Here is a 16,473-nt window from a genome sequence, read left to right on the forward strand (position 1 = left end):
TGCGACTTTGGTAAGCGCTCCGCTTGATTGACTATCGCAGTGTTTCTCAACCTTTTTTCAGTCACGGCACCTTTACTAGTGTTCAAAATCTTGAGTCACCCCAGTCTGAAATGTGTTAAGAAGCACTTACCCTCTGCATCCCTCCTCGCGCCACACACCCCTCCCCTTGGTGAAACCAACACGCGGTTGCGTATGGCGGGCGCTTCCGACACACTCCCCTCCCCTTTGCGAGCCAACGCATATGACTCGGTTCCTGTTATTCAGTTCGGATCTTTCGCAAACGACTCATCGCTGTACGCAGCAGACGCAACCCGCGTTTATTTATTTAAATAACATCAGAATGTTTTTGACGGCAGCCCTGATGAAGCCAGACGGCACCCCGGTTGAGAATGGCTGGACTATCGGACCATTTCCCGCTGACACAGGGACGTAATACGTACACTACGTACGCTGGCAGCGATAAACCAATCAGAGAACATTACGTAATACGTACAGTACGTACGCTTACCTCCGCCACGCCTCCGGTAGGTATCCTTTTTTTGTAGACCGTATGTTTTAGCGCCTTATAATGCGGTGCGCCTTATGCAGGGCTGGACTGGGAACAAAATCCAGCCCTGGACTTTTTTCTTGACCAGCCCACTACAAGCAAGTCGTGCCACACATATCAACCCCTATATATCATACCCTTATCATACCCTTCATACACATACATATACACATATCATACACTTCTATATGTATATATTTACATATAGAATACAAATTCTACAATATTTCTTAAAATTTACAGTTTCTCAACTATTGGATGTATAGTTTTCTTATTCTATTGGATGTATTTAAACCTTTAACACTGGTAAATATGCTTTTTTCGCACTTTTATTCACACGTGATTCACGTTTGTTCCAAATTAGCGCATTGCTCCGATGAGCAAATAAATAAATAGCATGTGTAAATACTTTAATACAGGGGTGGGCAATTCAATTTTCGAAGGGGCCACATAAGCAACTGGGACTGTTGTGGAGGGCCGGACCAATAAGGTGAACTTAATTCTGCTCAATATTAATTTTATCTCTTTATTTACATTTTCAGCATTTAGCAGACGCCTTAATCCAAAGTGACTTACAATAAAGTTACAGTATACAGTCTGAGCAATTGAGGGTTAAGGGCCAGCAGCAACCTGGCGGTGGTGGGGCTTGAACCAGAGACCTTCTGGTTACTAGTTCAGTACCTTAAGCACTAGGCTACAACTGCCCACTCTTTATTAAAAGCAGTAAATTGTGCAGTTCTAATAAGTTGTTAATGTTTAGATGCCAATTAAAAATAGGCAGAGTAAAACATCTACATTATTTTACTATTTAAACAAACAAATGCAAAAAAAACAAACAAAAAAACAAATGTGAACAAAATGTGCAGGTTTTTAAACTTTACACTATTTTGATTTGAGTCTAATTACCTCATTTGTTTTTCAGTCCTTTGTTATTGTTGGATATTCTTATTAAAATCACAGAGCTGGTCCTGACTGCTTCAGTTCTGGATGTGTTAAACTTTATAAAAAGTCCTTGTTGCTTTTGCAGTTTAGTTAGTGAAGCTTCAGGTGTGACGCTCCGCATCGTTCATGTTCTTGTATTTCTCAGTTTAGTACCATAACAGCGATTTAAACCCTAAAATGTGATCGTTACGCTTTACACCTGACTTCAGTAAATAAATACTTCAGAAGTTCACGTCTTGTTAAAAACTCCACCGTCAGTCACACTCAGTTGTGTTCGCATTACGGTGAAGCTGATACACTCTCACACACGTAAAACGAAACGGATATTTAAAGACACAGCGCTCCCGTCAAAATCAATTCTGTTATATTGCATGTTTGATGTACATTTATTTACGTCTAATTTTTAATTGCCACGAACCTCATGCGGCCGGTTGGGGATGTCTCGCGGGCCGTACAATGCCCAGGTCTGCTTTAATATGTTCACAAGGGAAATTAACCATGTGAGCTATGCACATAATCACTCTAAAATTTCAAGATAGTGTTTACTTGCAGAGACTAATGGTACCATCTCAAATTATATCCACCGCCCTATGTTGAACATGACATAATAGAACTTTCACAAACATAGTCCTTAACACGGTTTAAAGCCCCTGGTATCCAACAGTAGCTTAGATAACTACTTATTAATCATTCAGTGACTGTTAAAAGAAATGTTTTGTACTGTTAGGAAGTACCCTAAGTAGGGCATAGGCGACATTTGAGATGGGCCCACAGTCTCTTCTTAAACGGCGTTACTAACGAAGCTCTTTGGCTATGCTGTAGTTCCTCACTGCCAAACAGGTTGTCCAGTTTCCTGCACTTTTCTGCATCTGTTTGCAGCTTTTTCTGCACCTCCTTTACGCTTTTTCGACCCTTTCTCCATCTCGCACTCATTTACTATGTATTTTTTGAACTAGTGGTTGTGATTACGGTTTATCCTGGGGGAGGGACATTTCTGTGATTGGCCAATGGATATGCAGCGAGAATACTGTGGCGGGCCAATGCACACTTCAGGATTATTATTCAGGAATATTTAAAACAGAATTTATTTGTCACTCCCTCAGCGGCCCACATACAGAGCGGCCCACCGGGAAAACTCCCGACCCTCCCGATGGCCAGTCCATCCCTGGCCTTATGTATGGGTTAAGTACAAAAATAGATCCCGTAATTGAGACTGCGCCTTATAACCCGGTGCGCCATATGGTGCGGAAAATACGGTAATTCAATATTTTACATTAGATCTTAAAACAAACTGGTTTCTTAATTTAATTGTTTCAGAGGATGTTAAAATCAATTTGTATAACTTTCCTAATTTTTTGCTGTTTTTAATGAAAATGTAAAAAAAAATCTTTGCATTGTGGCTTTTTCATGTGAGGCTGTAACGTTTGTGTTGCTGATGGATTTTGTTCTGTTCTGCTTTGTGTTTTCTTTACTGTTTTTGGCGTTGTTGTGTTTTGAAACTGTATAATTAGCAAGAATGAACTATTAATAAATAAGCATAAGCATCAAAGAGTGTTTTATTATTAATAAGCAGTTTATAGGTGTATTATACTGTCAGAACCCAAAACTCTGAAACTTATTGGGTTGATTTATTTAATCTAAACTGTTTGGGGATTTTTGTCCCTGTAAGTGAACTGAATGAATTTAAGTAAATCAATAGTTAAGTGTATAAGTTATATAAACTGACCAGATCCTAAAGAATACTCCCATGATGCAATGGCACAGCAAGTTTTTCAGTCTTGATGACAGTTTACTTCAGGTACTTCACTGCCAAAACATGCTGGTAGGTTAACTGACTATAGTCTACATTAGTCCTGGTGTGCTTAACTGTGTGATGTTATGTAGCTCTCAGTCCGGGGGGGCTCTCACCTTTCACCCAGTGTTTTCAGCATCATCTCCAAATTCCCACCTGAATAATCTAACATGCATGAATTACAAGATCTTCAATAACATTATTAATCTTATTATTTATTCATTCATTCAGTGTCTGTTTCATCACTGCTTTATCTGAGCAGTGTCGCGGTGTGTACAGTTCACTGAGCGAAAAAACACCCTGGAAAGGCCGTCAGGGCGGGCGCTCGCTCGCTCACTCACTCACACACACACACGGAGAACATGCCAACTCCACACAGAAAGGACCCAGGCTGCTGCTCCTCCTGGGAATTAACCCCACCTTCTTGCTGTAAGAAGACAGTGCTACCCATATATTAGTATAGTAGTAGTAGTAGTAGTGAATATGTTTGAATATTGTAATTAACTTTTAACTTTAATATCCTACACAAATCTCGCCAAAAAGACTATGACAATTTATGTAAAAATACAATAGAGATTCTGAACTTCTTGGTTGAGCTCGGCATTGCCACTGGTCGGCCGTTTCAGGCTCTGTCACCTTCGGCTGTTTGTCCCCCGGCTTGACCTCTCCAGATGCCCAGATCAAATGGTTCGACCAAAGCGGAAACACTTTGACTGACTTTATTCAGTATCCAGCGGTGAAAACTAATGGAGGTTTCACCTTGATGAGCAGCATGAAGGTCAAAGCTTCTGACTGGAACGAGAGCAAGAAGTTCAAGTGCGAAGTGGAAAGAGTTTCTACAATTTATCTACTGTGTTTATTTTCAGTTGTGCCTCCAGATGAAGGTGTGGATTTACTTGACTGTTCTAAAGACGAAGGAATATTGGATTAGGATGAATTCACCAGTCTGTGGACCACCGCCTCATCCTTTATCTTCCTCTTCTCTGTGATTTACAGCACTGTCCTCAGCAAGGCAAAGAGCTTCACCTTCATCTTTATTAACTTTATATCAGATTCAATAGTGTAAATATTTAATTTCACTTTTTCCCCCTTTTTACAGATAAAATCTTGAATTGAAGATTCGGTCACTTTTTCTTCATCATTTCCTTTGTTTGTGTATGTTTATAAACGTGGGCTTGTAAATGTATGATGTTTTACTTGTACTTATTACATGTTCATGAATTAAAGGCTATTTTTCGCACTTTATCCACTTCTGGTTTCATTCTGAAACTCAGTTCTGGGTTCAATATATATTGACTTAGCATGAGCTAGTGTGGGACATCCTTCCATAAATAAGTTTGTAGTTTTCCTGTCTGCACCTCCACCCTCTGCCAGCCACCATGGGCACATATGTACTGTACACATGCCAACAGTGTAAGAATTTACACGAGTTATACTGAGATGTGTTTCTAGAGTTCAGGTTTACTTTTTTTGTACTTTATTTTGAAGAAAAAGCGTTTTTAGGAAGTTGATCTACTGATCTGCTGTTCTGCTACTGTGAGCACAAAGAGGAAGTGAAAGAGCCTGAAAAGCAAAACGATCCCATGTGCTAAATTAAATTAACAGAACAAAAACTAAACCTGAGAGAATTACTGATCAAGTGTCTCATTTGTGTTCATCTGACTATTACACAAAGATCTACTTGTCACGCGGGGGTCAAGGCAAGACAGACAGGGGCGGACACACACGCAGAGATGTATAAGAACACAAGAATGTTTATTAAAAACAAAAGACAAAACTAACAATGGGAAACTAAACAAAACACAGCTAACTAAGACTAATAAACACAAGCTAGAAACAAGGCTAGTAACTCAAGCTAGGACCATGGCTAGTAACAAGCTAGGACCATGGCTAGTAACTCAAGCTAAGGGCATGGCCAGTAACACAAGCTAGGCACATGGCTAGTATAACAAGCTAGGGACATGGCTAATAACACAGGCTAGGGACATGGCTAATAACACAGGCTAGGGACATGGCTAATAACACAGGCTAGGGACATGGCTAATAACACAGGCTAGGGACATGGCTAATAACACAGGCTAGGGACATGGCTAGTAACTCAAGCTAGAAACATGGCTAGTAACACAAGCTAGGCACATGGCTAGTAACATAAGCTAGGAACATGGCAAATAACAAAGGCTAAGCACATGGCTAGTAACACAAGCTAGGGACATGGCTAATAACACAGGCTAGAAATATGGCTAGTACGATAAGCTAGAAACAACCTGGAGCTAGGAACTAGTGATGGGTCGTACTGTGCCGAGGCTTCGGAGCGTGTGTCGAGAAATCTAGGAAGTCTTTCGTGAAGCGCGTATCGAGGCTTGCTTCTTTAAGAACAAGTGACGTCACGGATGACGTGTGCTTGCCGGTTCAGGAAGTGGTTCGAGTACTGGCGCGATTTATGAGCATATTTAAAGCGCCATGAGTCCCAGCACAGTGGAAAAAATACTGTTTCTAAATAAAAATGAATAAAGTCCATCTCACCAGTATTCACAAACACAATCCTATAAAAACACCACTAAAATTTAAACATGAATAGACCTATATTACTTTTTCCCACTTAACAAAAATCATATATGAAATCATGAATGAATGGATGGATGGATGGATGAATTAACCACACAAAATCATATTAAGATGTTTTTATTTCTATTCTTGGCAGTGATTATTCCCATGTTAACACTTGCATGGGAGGCAGGGGTCATCACATCAATTGAAATGACAATAATAGTTTTGACCAGCAGGGGGGTTTGTGTGCAAATGAAGCCTCGAGAAATGAACCTTTTCTCGAACCAATTTGATGGAAAGCGTCAAGGCTTCACGAGGCTTCATCAGCCCATCACTACTAGGAACATAAGCTTTAACAGACCTTACAGATACAGACAGAGTCCAGAACAGTCATCCAACCGAGCCACAGTCAAGCCAAAATAGTTCCCACCAGCATTTCCCAGCTCCCCTCTTAAATATAGTGCAGCAGGGGCAAATTAGCCCAGTGAACCAATCCGGAGAGGGGAGCTGGCTGGAGGCTGATTGCTCCTGGAGAGGGGTGTGGCACAAAATCACACAGAGGCTCTAATTGTGACACTACTATGCTCATGTTGACACTGTTTGATTGTTTTTGTAATAGAATGTTTGTTTTATATCTTTGAAAATGATTTGACTGGGTGAGCTGGTGCAGGAGTGTTTAATCCATAAAGAGTCAGTATAGATAGGTAGATTTATACAAATCAAGCAGAAGCTAAACTTCTCTCACTGAATCAGTAACTCTAATTAGTCTATTTTGTAAAATGCAATAAAATAAAGTAAGAAAGAACCCAACAGTTTCTAATAATAACAGAAAATACGAATACCTTAATTGTAAATGTACAAGTACAACGAGATTCAGTGGGCTATTCTTAAAAAACATAAAATAAAATAAATATAGTAGTAATACAGTGAGGAAAGGATGCAAAGTGCAATGAAGTGATAATATGTTGAATTCTGTTAATTGTAATAGTTTTTCTGTAAATGTTATTCCGTGTTAATTATTGTCCTGGTTAACATAAACTAATGTTCTCTCGAGTTCCAAACTAATCAGCGCTTCACGTTATCATTGAAGTAACAGACTGGCTCCATCTACTGTTATATATATAATACTACCACTATTCTCATTCATACCTATGTCCGACATATTTCATATCTGATACACAATCTCTTTTCATATTCTATTTAATATACATACAAAAAGTATTTAGTCAGCCACTGATTGTGCAAGTTCTCCTACTTAGAAAGATGAGTGAGGTCTGTAATTTTCATCATAGGTACACTTCAACTATGAGAGACAAAATGAGAAAAAAAAATCCAGGAAATCACATTGTAGGATTTTTAAAGAATTTATTTGTAAATTATGGTGGAAAATAAGTATTTGGTCACCCACAAACAAGCAAGATTTCTGGCTCTCACAGACCTGTAACTTTTTTAAGAAGCTCTTCTGTCCTCCACTCGTTACCTGTATTAATGGCACCTGTTTGACCTCGTTATCTGTATAAAAGACACCTGTCCACAGCCTCAAACAGTCAGACTCCAAACTCAACCATGGCCAAGACCAAAGAGCTGTCGAAGGACACCAGGAAGAAAATTGTAGACCTGCACCAGGCTGGGAAGAGTGAATCTACAATAGGCAAGCAGGTTGGTGTGAATAAATCAACTGTGGGAGCAATTGTAAGAAAATGGAAGACATACAAGACCATTGATAATCTCCCTTGGGGTCAAGATCTCATCCCGTGGGGTCAAAATGATCATGAGAATGGTGAGCAAAAATCCCAGAACTACACGGAGGGACCTGATGAATGACCTGCAGAGAGCTGGGACCAAAGTAACAAAGGCTACCATCAGTAACACACTACGCCGAGAGGGACTCAAATCCTGCCGTACATGTCCAGGCCCGTCTGATGTTTGCCAGAGAGCTTATGGATGATCCAGAAGAGGATTGGGAGAAAATCATGTGGTCAGATAAAACCAAAATGGAACTTTTTGGTAAAAACTCAACTTGTCGTGTTTGGAGGAAGAAGAAGAACCCAAGAACACCATACCTACTGTGAAGCATGGGGGTGGAAACATCATGCTTTGGGGCTGTTTTTCTGCAAAGGGGACAGGACGACTGATACATGTTAAGGGAAGATGAACGTGGCCATGTATCGTGAGATTTTAAGCCAAAACCTCCTTCCATCAGTGAGAGCATTGAAGATGGAACGTGGCTAGGTCTTCCAGCATGACAATGATCCCAAACACACCGCTCGGGCAACGAAGGAGTGGCTCTGTAAAAAGCATTTCAAGGTCCTGGAGTGGCCTAGCCAGTCTCCAGACCTCAACCCCATAGAAAATTTGTGGAGTCCGTGTTGCCCAGCAACAGCACCAAAACATCACTGCTCTAGAGGAGATCTGCATGGAGGAATGGGCCAAAATACCAGCTACAGTGTGTGCAAACCTGGTGAAGACTTACAGGAAACGTTTGACCTCTGTCATTGCTAACAAAGGTTATGTTACAAAGTATTGAGTTGAACTTTTGTTATTGACCAAATACTTATTTTCCACCATAATTTACAAATAAATTCTTTTAAAAAATCCTACAATGTGATTTCCTGGATTTTTTTTCTCATTTTGTCTCTCATAGTTGAAGTGTACCTATGATGAAAATTACAGACCTCTCTCATCTTTCTAAGTAAGAGAACCGGCACAATCAGTGGCTGACTAAATACTTTTTGGCCCCACTGTACCTTTTTTGTATTTGCATTCTACCTTATTTTGTTTTTGTATGTTACCTTATTTTGTATTAAGCTTTCTCTTCTTTGTTAAACTGCTGGAGACCAATAATTTCCTTTGGGATAAATAAAGTATCTATCTATCTATCTATCTATCTATCTATCTATCTATCTATCTATCTATCTATCTATCTATCTATCTATCTATCTATCTATCTATCTATCTATCTATCTATCTATCTATCTAATCTATCTAATCTATCTATTGTTAGAAATTGAGCAGAATTCAGGAGCCAGGAGACATCTGGGTCTTCAGAAGTAGAGTCGTTTATTAACACATACAGGCGTATGGGCACAGCTTGCAAGACCGGCAGAAAATCTAACTACATATATTTTGGGAAGACTTTATATACACTAGAAATGAGGGGAGGTCAGGGGGGGCAGGAATGACCATGCAGAGGGGGACTGCAAAAGGTGACCAAAAGGTTGGGCTAGGGTAATAAAAGGGTGCTGGTTTTATTATGGGTAACACAGGAGATAACAAAAGGGCTTTGGGCTTAATAACACAATTAGGTGTGGGTAGACAGGATTGGGTGTGTGTAGGAGACAGGGAGTGGGGTGATACAGGAAGGGGGATCAAACAGGAGGGTTCATTTCAATATGACGAGACAGGATTTAGGGGGTTTGTAGGAGACGGGAAAGGGAGTAGGTGAGGGGTGTATTATTTTCTCATAAATCCCCCTTTGATTCTTCCTAATGGAGAATCACAGAACTGTTTTAATTTCACAAAAACTAACAATAAGCAGTCGAACACAGAAACAAACAATTGAAAGAGTTATAATGATACAAAAGAGGACAATGTCTATTTCCATAACATTATGCCAAAACTGTCCAAGAAGTCCATACAGCCAAGAACTGGACTTGTTTATGGCTGTCACTTGGTCATGCAAGTGGTGCAGGTCAATAATGATGTTGGATATGTCCTCAGAGGTATCTATTACATCAGTGCAACATTCAGGGCCTACTACTGAACAAGTTCCTCCTTTGCTGGATAGTAAGTAATCTAATGCAATGCGGTTTTGTAGAATCATCATTCTGTGAGATGCCAGAGCTAAGCTGATGTTGCTCAGAGCGAAAGCAGTGTCATTGATTAGTTGATCCATCTGACTTGAGAGAGTACGAACTTGATCTAAAGATTGCATGACACCATAGGATGGAATAAGGGCTCCCAATGTGCGAGACCACGGAGTTTGTTGACAGGTTAGACCAGAAATACAAGTGTTGCTCTGGTCAGTACTGTAAGCTGTAAGGGGAGGGTTGTTTGCTGTTTTGGCTGTAGAATGTCTGTCTTTATTTTAAAATTTGCCATTAGTACGCTGGTTCCTGCCGTGTCTGAGTTTTTCTCTGTGCAGAAATGCCAGGAACACGTGATGTCCTCAGGTAAGATGTTTCCATTATCTATGCAGTTCAGGGAGCTTGGACTGTTCGCTGTCACATGGTGATTCGTCACCCCTCCATTGTCCATCCGTGTACAGTCCCATGCGTTGACACCACAGCTCATTGCTACGATCAGGAACAGCGTTTGAACAGGTGAGGTGAGCATGTTGTTCCAGCTGATTTTCACAATGGCAGTCAATTAGGTGGGTCGTTGTGCAGACACTCAGCTCTTTCACCATCTGACTTCTGGGTGGCTCTGTGTGATACATAAAGAAACATAGGCAGTGAACTGTTCATCGTTGAGTCTAATCAATTAATTTAATTAATTAATTTACTTGTCATGTAAGGTTATTTGCTGCTCCTCACTATCTGTCCCTTAGGAGGGGCTGCTATGATAATATACGGTGTGTTGAATAGTCTTCACCACCACTGATGGTCTGTAACGCGTTACTTAGTAACGCGTTACTCTAATCTGACCACATTTTTCAGTAACGAGTAATCTAACGCGTTACTATTTCCAATCCAGTAATCAGATTAAAGTTACTTATCCAAGTTACTGTGCGTTACTATTTTTGTCATTTTCCTTAGTGAAAAGATATTTTTGCTTTCTTCTTGGCAGGGGCCATGGCCACCATAAAGTAATCTTCGGCCACTCCTCTGACCCCCCCACCAATTTTTTTGCGGAAGCATTTCTGCAGGCAGGAGCAGCGCACCTCAGATGAGTAGTTCTTCACCAAAACAGTGCAGTAATACACTCAACATAAATGTCAACCACCAACAATATTACAGAAGTAGTACTATTTATTATTATGTAGTATTCGTGGCGCGCTACGAGTAAAAGCGCCAGCTGCGCGTTCCAGTGTTGCCAGATTGGGCGATTATCCGCCAAATTGGGCGGATTTTGTTGGAAAACAATTTAATAGCAGGTAAATAACACTTCTATTTAAAAGAAAATCTTCCGTTTTAAGAAGCTCCAGCATTGTAGAAGGCTATTAAAAGTAAAGTCAATTTTCAATGCTGATTTAGCGTAATAGTGTTGGTCAGTCTGTATCATATTCTTGAAAGAAAATTAAAATTTGTTTTCCATGCATTCACACTAGCATGTTCTGGGATTCAATTGAGTCTCATCAGTACACACAAGTTGGCAGCCAAATAATAAAGTATTGCAAAGGAATATCTTTGAAATATTCCGCATTATATAACTAATAAAGTAACTTGTAATCTAACTTAGTTACTTTTAAAATCAAGTAATCCATAAAGTAACTAAGTTACTTTTTAAAGGAGTAATCAGTAATCAGTAATCAGATTACTTTTTCAAGGTAACTAAGCCATCACTGTTCACCACAGAGTTTGGCCCCCATAGCTCTGTACACTATAGTTCTTCTCTGTGGCTCCGTATATTACCCACCCCTCCTCTTTCTGACCCTAACACTCAATTCAGAGGAGCAGACACAACCTTACAGTGAGAAACATGAATCCATGTTTTCTTTCCCTCACATTTCACTGCTGAGTCAGTAATGAGCAGAACCTGATATGGGCCATCCCATCTAGGTTCTAAGGACTGTTTGTCATGCTTCCTCACCATGACCCATTGGCCTGGAATTATGGTATGACCGCCTTCAGTTGGTTTACCCCAAGTGTGTTTGACCTGAGTGTGAGCCTCCTGTACTGCTTGTGTGAGTGTTTGACAGTAATTAAGAAGTGCATCTGACAACAAATGCACATCTGCCTTACGAAGATCAATAACACCTGGAACTGACATGGGTCTACCTGTCAGAATTTCATAAGGGCTAAGGCCAACAGTTTTGTTGCTAGTTGCCCTTATACTGCAAAGTACTGCTGGCAAGGCTGCCGTCCACTTTACTCCCTGACTGTGGAGTTTGGTCAATCGTTCCTTGATGACACGGTTTGTACGCTCTACCTGTCCTGAGGCTTGTGGTCTGTAAGGACAGTGAAGTTTCCAGTTTACTTCTAAAAGTTTACTTACAGCCTGTACTACCTGTCCAGTGAAATGAGTGCCTTGATCAGACTCAATCTGCTCAGGGAGCCCCCACCTGGGAATAAAATCCTGCACTAGCATCTTAGCAGTGTGTGCTGCAGTACCTTTAGAAGTTGGGTAGCCCTCAATCCAACGAGAAAATTTGTCTATTACAATTAAAACATCTTGTTTTCCCTCACATTTAGGTAATGTGATATAATCTACCTGTAAATGGCGAAAAGGACCTGGAGGAGCCACTGTTTTATTGGCAGGAGTTTGCATCTGTGGTGCAGCATTGACTTGTTTGCAAGCAACACAATTTTTAACAACGGTTCTAGCTTGTTCCCTGAATTTCGGATTCCACCAAGAGTGCGAAAATTGATTAACCATCTTTGCCACCCCAGTGTGGCCCAAAGAATGTATTTGTGTGGCTAGGTAAGGAAGTAATGATTCGGGTGCAACAAGTTTTCCCCCTTTGGTCCAGACGCCATCTGGTGCAACCTTTGCACCTGAATCCAGCCATGTCCACAGTTCCCAGCTTGGAGAATCAGACTGTAACTTATGGATGGAGGATATGTTATTACTGCTACACTCTGTGTTAGTAAGTGATGCAATGCTTGCTGGTGGTAAAAAACTTGCCCTTTTAGCTGCTTCATCAGCAAGTCTGTTGCCTTGTGCTTCAAATGAAATCCCCACAGTGTGTGCTTTAACTTTTACAATAGCTAAATATGTGGGTAAGTTAACTGCCTCCAACAGATTCTGTACTAAATCAGCATTTTTAACAGGGGTACCTGCAGCCGTCAGGAAACCTCTATGTTTCCACAAATGCCCAAAATCATGGGCCACCCCAAATGCATAACGAGAATCTGTATAAACTGTAGCACTCCTGCCTGATGCAAGTTTACATGCTTCAGTTAGGGCCACCAACTCAGCCTGCTGTGCTGAGTAAGAAGGAGGAAGACTACCGCTTGCTAAAGTTTGGTAGCTGTCAGTTACTGCCCATCCAGATCTACGCTGACCATCACTATGGGTCGAGGAACCGTCTGTAAAAAGTATCAAATCAGGGTTATCGAGAGGGGTATCTTTAAAAACAGGATGAGGATTAGATAATTCAATGCAATCATGGTCGTCTCCTTCCTCAGTGGCATCAGTCAGTGAAGACATCATAAGAGAGGAAGGATTGTTCATGGGTGCATTCTGAATCATCACATTAGGAGCTGTCAAAACTGCAAGCCAGTTACCCCACCTGGAGGCTGTCACTGACAAGACACGACCATTATTTAGCAGTGCTGACACAGAATGAGGACCTTTGACTATTACTGTTTGTTCTAGCGTTCGTGGAGCAAATGCTAATAGTGCAAGATAGGTAGCCTGTACTGCTCTTAAACACGGACCCATTCCGCATGCCACAGTATCTAATTTAGCTGAATGGTAAGCCACTGGCCGTTGCATACCACCATGCTCCTGAGTTAGACAGGATGTCATGAAGCCACAATCTTCATGTACAAAAACAGTAAAAGGCTTGTTTGGGTCACAAAGGCCGAGAGCTGGTGCAGATACCAGGGCTGATTTAAGCTTATCAAAAGCAAATGTGCTATCATCGGTGTGTGCAACAGGGTCATGTTGTCCAGGGTTACCTTTAAGCAGATCGTATAGTGGTTGTGAAATTGCCGCATAAGAATCTATCCAGGGTCTACAGTAATTGCATAGACCTAAGAAAGCTCGCAATTTGTGCACTGTAGTTGGCAGTGACATTGCATTAATTGCTAGGCAAAATTCCTCTAGAACCCTGGGTAACCCACTGTCCCAAATATTGTACACCAGCACAACACAGCTGTGCCTTTTCACGACTGGCCTTGTGCCCTTTGCTAGCCAAAAAATCAAGAAGTGCCCTCATGTCTTTGTCATGTGTATCCTTATTCTCACTACCTAATAAAACATCATCAACATACTGAATAATGACAGATGATTGTAAAATGTGCTCTGCCTGGGAGAGGTGTCTCCTGAGTGCTTGATGGTAAATAGTGGGGCTATTATGAAATCCCTGTGGCAGCCGTGTCCATTGGTACTGCACATCCCCCACTGTGAAAGCAAGCCAGGGCTGGTTTTGCACTGCTAATGGAACTGACCAAAAACCATTAGCCATATCAATGACAGAGAAAACACTGTGTGTAGTGGGAATGCCATCAAAGATGGTAGATGGGTCAGCAACCAATGGAGTTAGCTTGTCAATATGCTGATTGGCTACTCTATAGTCTACAGTAAGCCGCCAAGTTCCATTAGCCTTACGGACTGGCCATAAAGGACTATTGGAAGAACTATGTGTTTTGACCAAAATGCCTCTTTTCTCAAGCTGATCAATGATAGGTCGAATACCTTTCAAAGCTTCACTATTAATAGGGTATTGTTTGGTGCAAGGAGGTTGACGACCTGTAAGAACAACTGGTTTCATATCCAAGAGCCCACAGTCATCCTTATCTTCAGACCAAATCATATGATCAGCCAAGTCAGATTGTTTTAAAGAAGCAATGTTCCAAACACAAGAATCAGCAGAAATTGACAGAGAGCAGTTCAGCTCTCTCAGAAAATCCATACCAAAAATGTTTTCAACTTTCCCCGCCCAAAATTGCCATGAAATTGTTTTAGGCCCTAGATTAACAGATATGGGTGCAGACAATGTTAAGCAAATACCAGCATTACCTATTTCCTCAGCTGTGATGTGTTTGTTTGTTAAAGGTATTCCTAATGATTCACAAACTGTTTCTGAGAGAGTAGTGACTTGAGCTCCTGTGTCTACAAGAAATGAAAAATTATGTTCCCTTAGTAAAAACTTTACTAATAGCACATAGATAGGCTGAAGCGGCTGGGCAAATTAGTTTAAAGCTGGAGCAGAGGGAACCATTGGGACCCCTGTGCATCCTTGTACTGCCTTAATTATTATAGCTAACTGGTCCTGTGATATGCCATGGAAAGAATTTCCCGCTGATATTTCCTGTGGAATGTACTCCTGACTATCATAGAGATAGTTTTTGTTCGGTATATTGTGATTGTGTTTTGTGTGTTTGGTTAGGTGCTGTGGCTCAGGCGGCAGTCCAGTCCTTGGTGGTGGTTTTTCTTCACATTTCTTTCTTTGCAGGGTCAGTGTAGTGTCACGGTGTTTGATTTAATAGATTCCTGATATCTTTGGTCTGCCCTGGCCGCCTGGTAAGCCCCAGCAATCCTTTCTTCTAAATTATTGCTATTTCTGTTGGTTACTGTGTGTGTGTGTGTGTGTGTGTAAATTTGATTGTTTTTTTGTTAACTGTTTGTGATGTGTAATAAAGCCTTTGTGGTTAAATCGAAAACCGTCTCTTGCCCCGTGGTATTATTGAACCTGTGTGATCTTGTATGTTAAAAGTTAAAGACTTAGAATTTCCAGTGGGTGAGATTACCCCAGGTGGCGTTGTCGCAACCTTCCATTTCTCTTTTCCCCTTCGTCGTACTGCCACACTTATTTGGAAAGTAAACGTGGTGTTCCGTACTGAACTGATACAGGACGCGGTTTGTTCCGTGTTTTTATCAATGGTAGAGAAATGCTGCAGATTAGAGACTTTCACACTGGACTACAGAAGCTAAACTACAGAAAAAATTACCATAAAAAGAAATCTAGTTTGGTTAACTAATATTATCAAATTGACAGTGTATATGTGATACGAAATTCTAACAAAATATAGTTCAGCATTTTTTATAATACCAGGTCTGTTTTATTTTTTTTAAGTAACATTTAAAGAATTCTTGAAGGAGTGCATGCCCGTGTGTAGATGGTTTATGTAAAAATGTTGTTTGCACTACTGAGAAAAAATGTTACATGATGTTCTATATGTTGTTTTGCCTATATATGGTTCTGATTTATTATTATAAATAATGAAAATAATATATATTAAACAGCCTAAATAAAACATTTTGATAATGTCCCTATGACGGTGTAAGACCCGTAATATATTTATAGGTGGAACCCTAACCACCTACCCGCCAACCCAGGGTGTTCCTTATTTCCAGTTCTAAAAATTGGCAACCCTACCTCCGATACATTTGACGTATGCAAATTTGTTACTCATTACTACAAAATATTTTTTTTAGCTAAATGATGTAAGATGAGTGACAAACTGCACACAGGTTTGACGAATCTACGCTTGTTAATTAGATCTGTGGTTAAAAAAGTTAAAAAAGGTATTTATTTGCTTTTCCTATTTTCATGGATGATTTTCAGCTGCTGCATGAAGTTGACATACAAGTTAGAAATGGTGTTTTATTAAAATAAGAATACCGATATAGATCATTATAGTGCTTAAACTGCCACACCTTTTGCTTCAAATTAATCCTGCCAAAATTCAGTGGTTATAGGTTATTTGGATATATCTATGACTTGAATGTACTACCCAACTCAAAGAAGGGACAATATAGAAAATGCAAATAAAATAGATGCAATGTTTCTTACATTTACATCAACTCTTATTTC

At 40.3% G+C, this 16,473-nt stretch overlaps 1 protein-coding gene and 1 pseudogene across 1 annotated transcript in view; one reads left to right on the forward strand and one right to left on the reverse strand.

The window, feature by feature from the left end:
- Positions 1-16,473, forward strand: part of LOC134328803 (uncharacterized) — a 450,585-nt gene that overhangs the window by 242,491 nt on the left and 191,621 nt on the right. The gene's annotated exons all lie outside the window — the stretch shown is intronic.
- Positions 1-16,473, reverse strand: part of LOC134328715 (zinc finger protein 271-like) — a 525,414-nt pseudogene that overhangs the window by 134,831 nt on the left and 374,110 nt on the right.

Source organism: Trichomycterus rosablanca, chromosome 15 (assembly GCF_030014385.1).
Source record: "Trichomycterus rosablanca isolate fTriRos1 chromosome 15, fTriRos1.hap1, whole genome shotgun sequence".
Classification (NCBI taxonomy): Eukaryota; Metazoa; Chordata; class Actinopteri; order Siluriformes; family Trichomycteridae; genus Trichomycterus; species Trichomycterus rosablanca.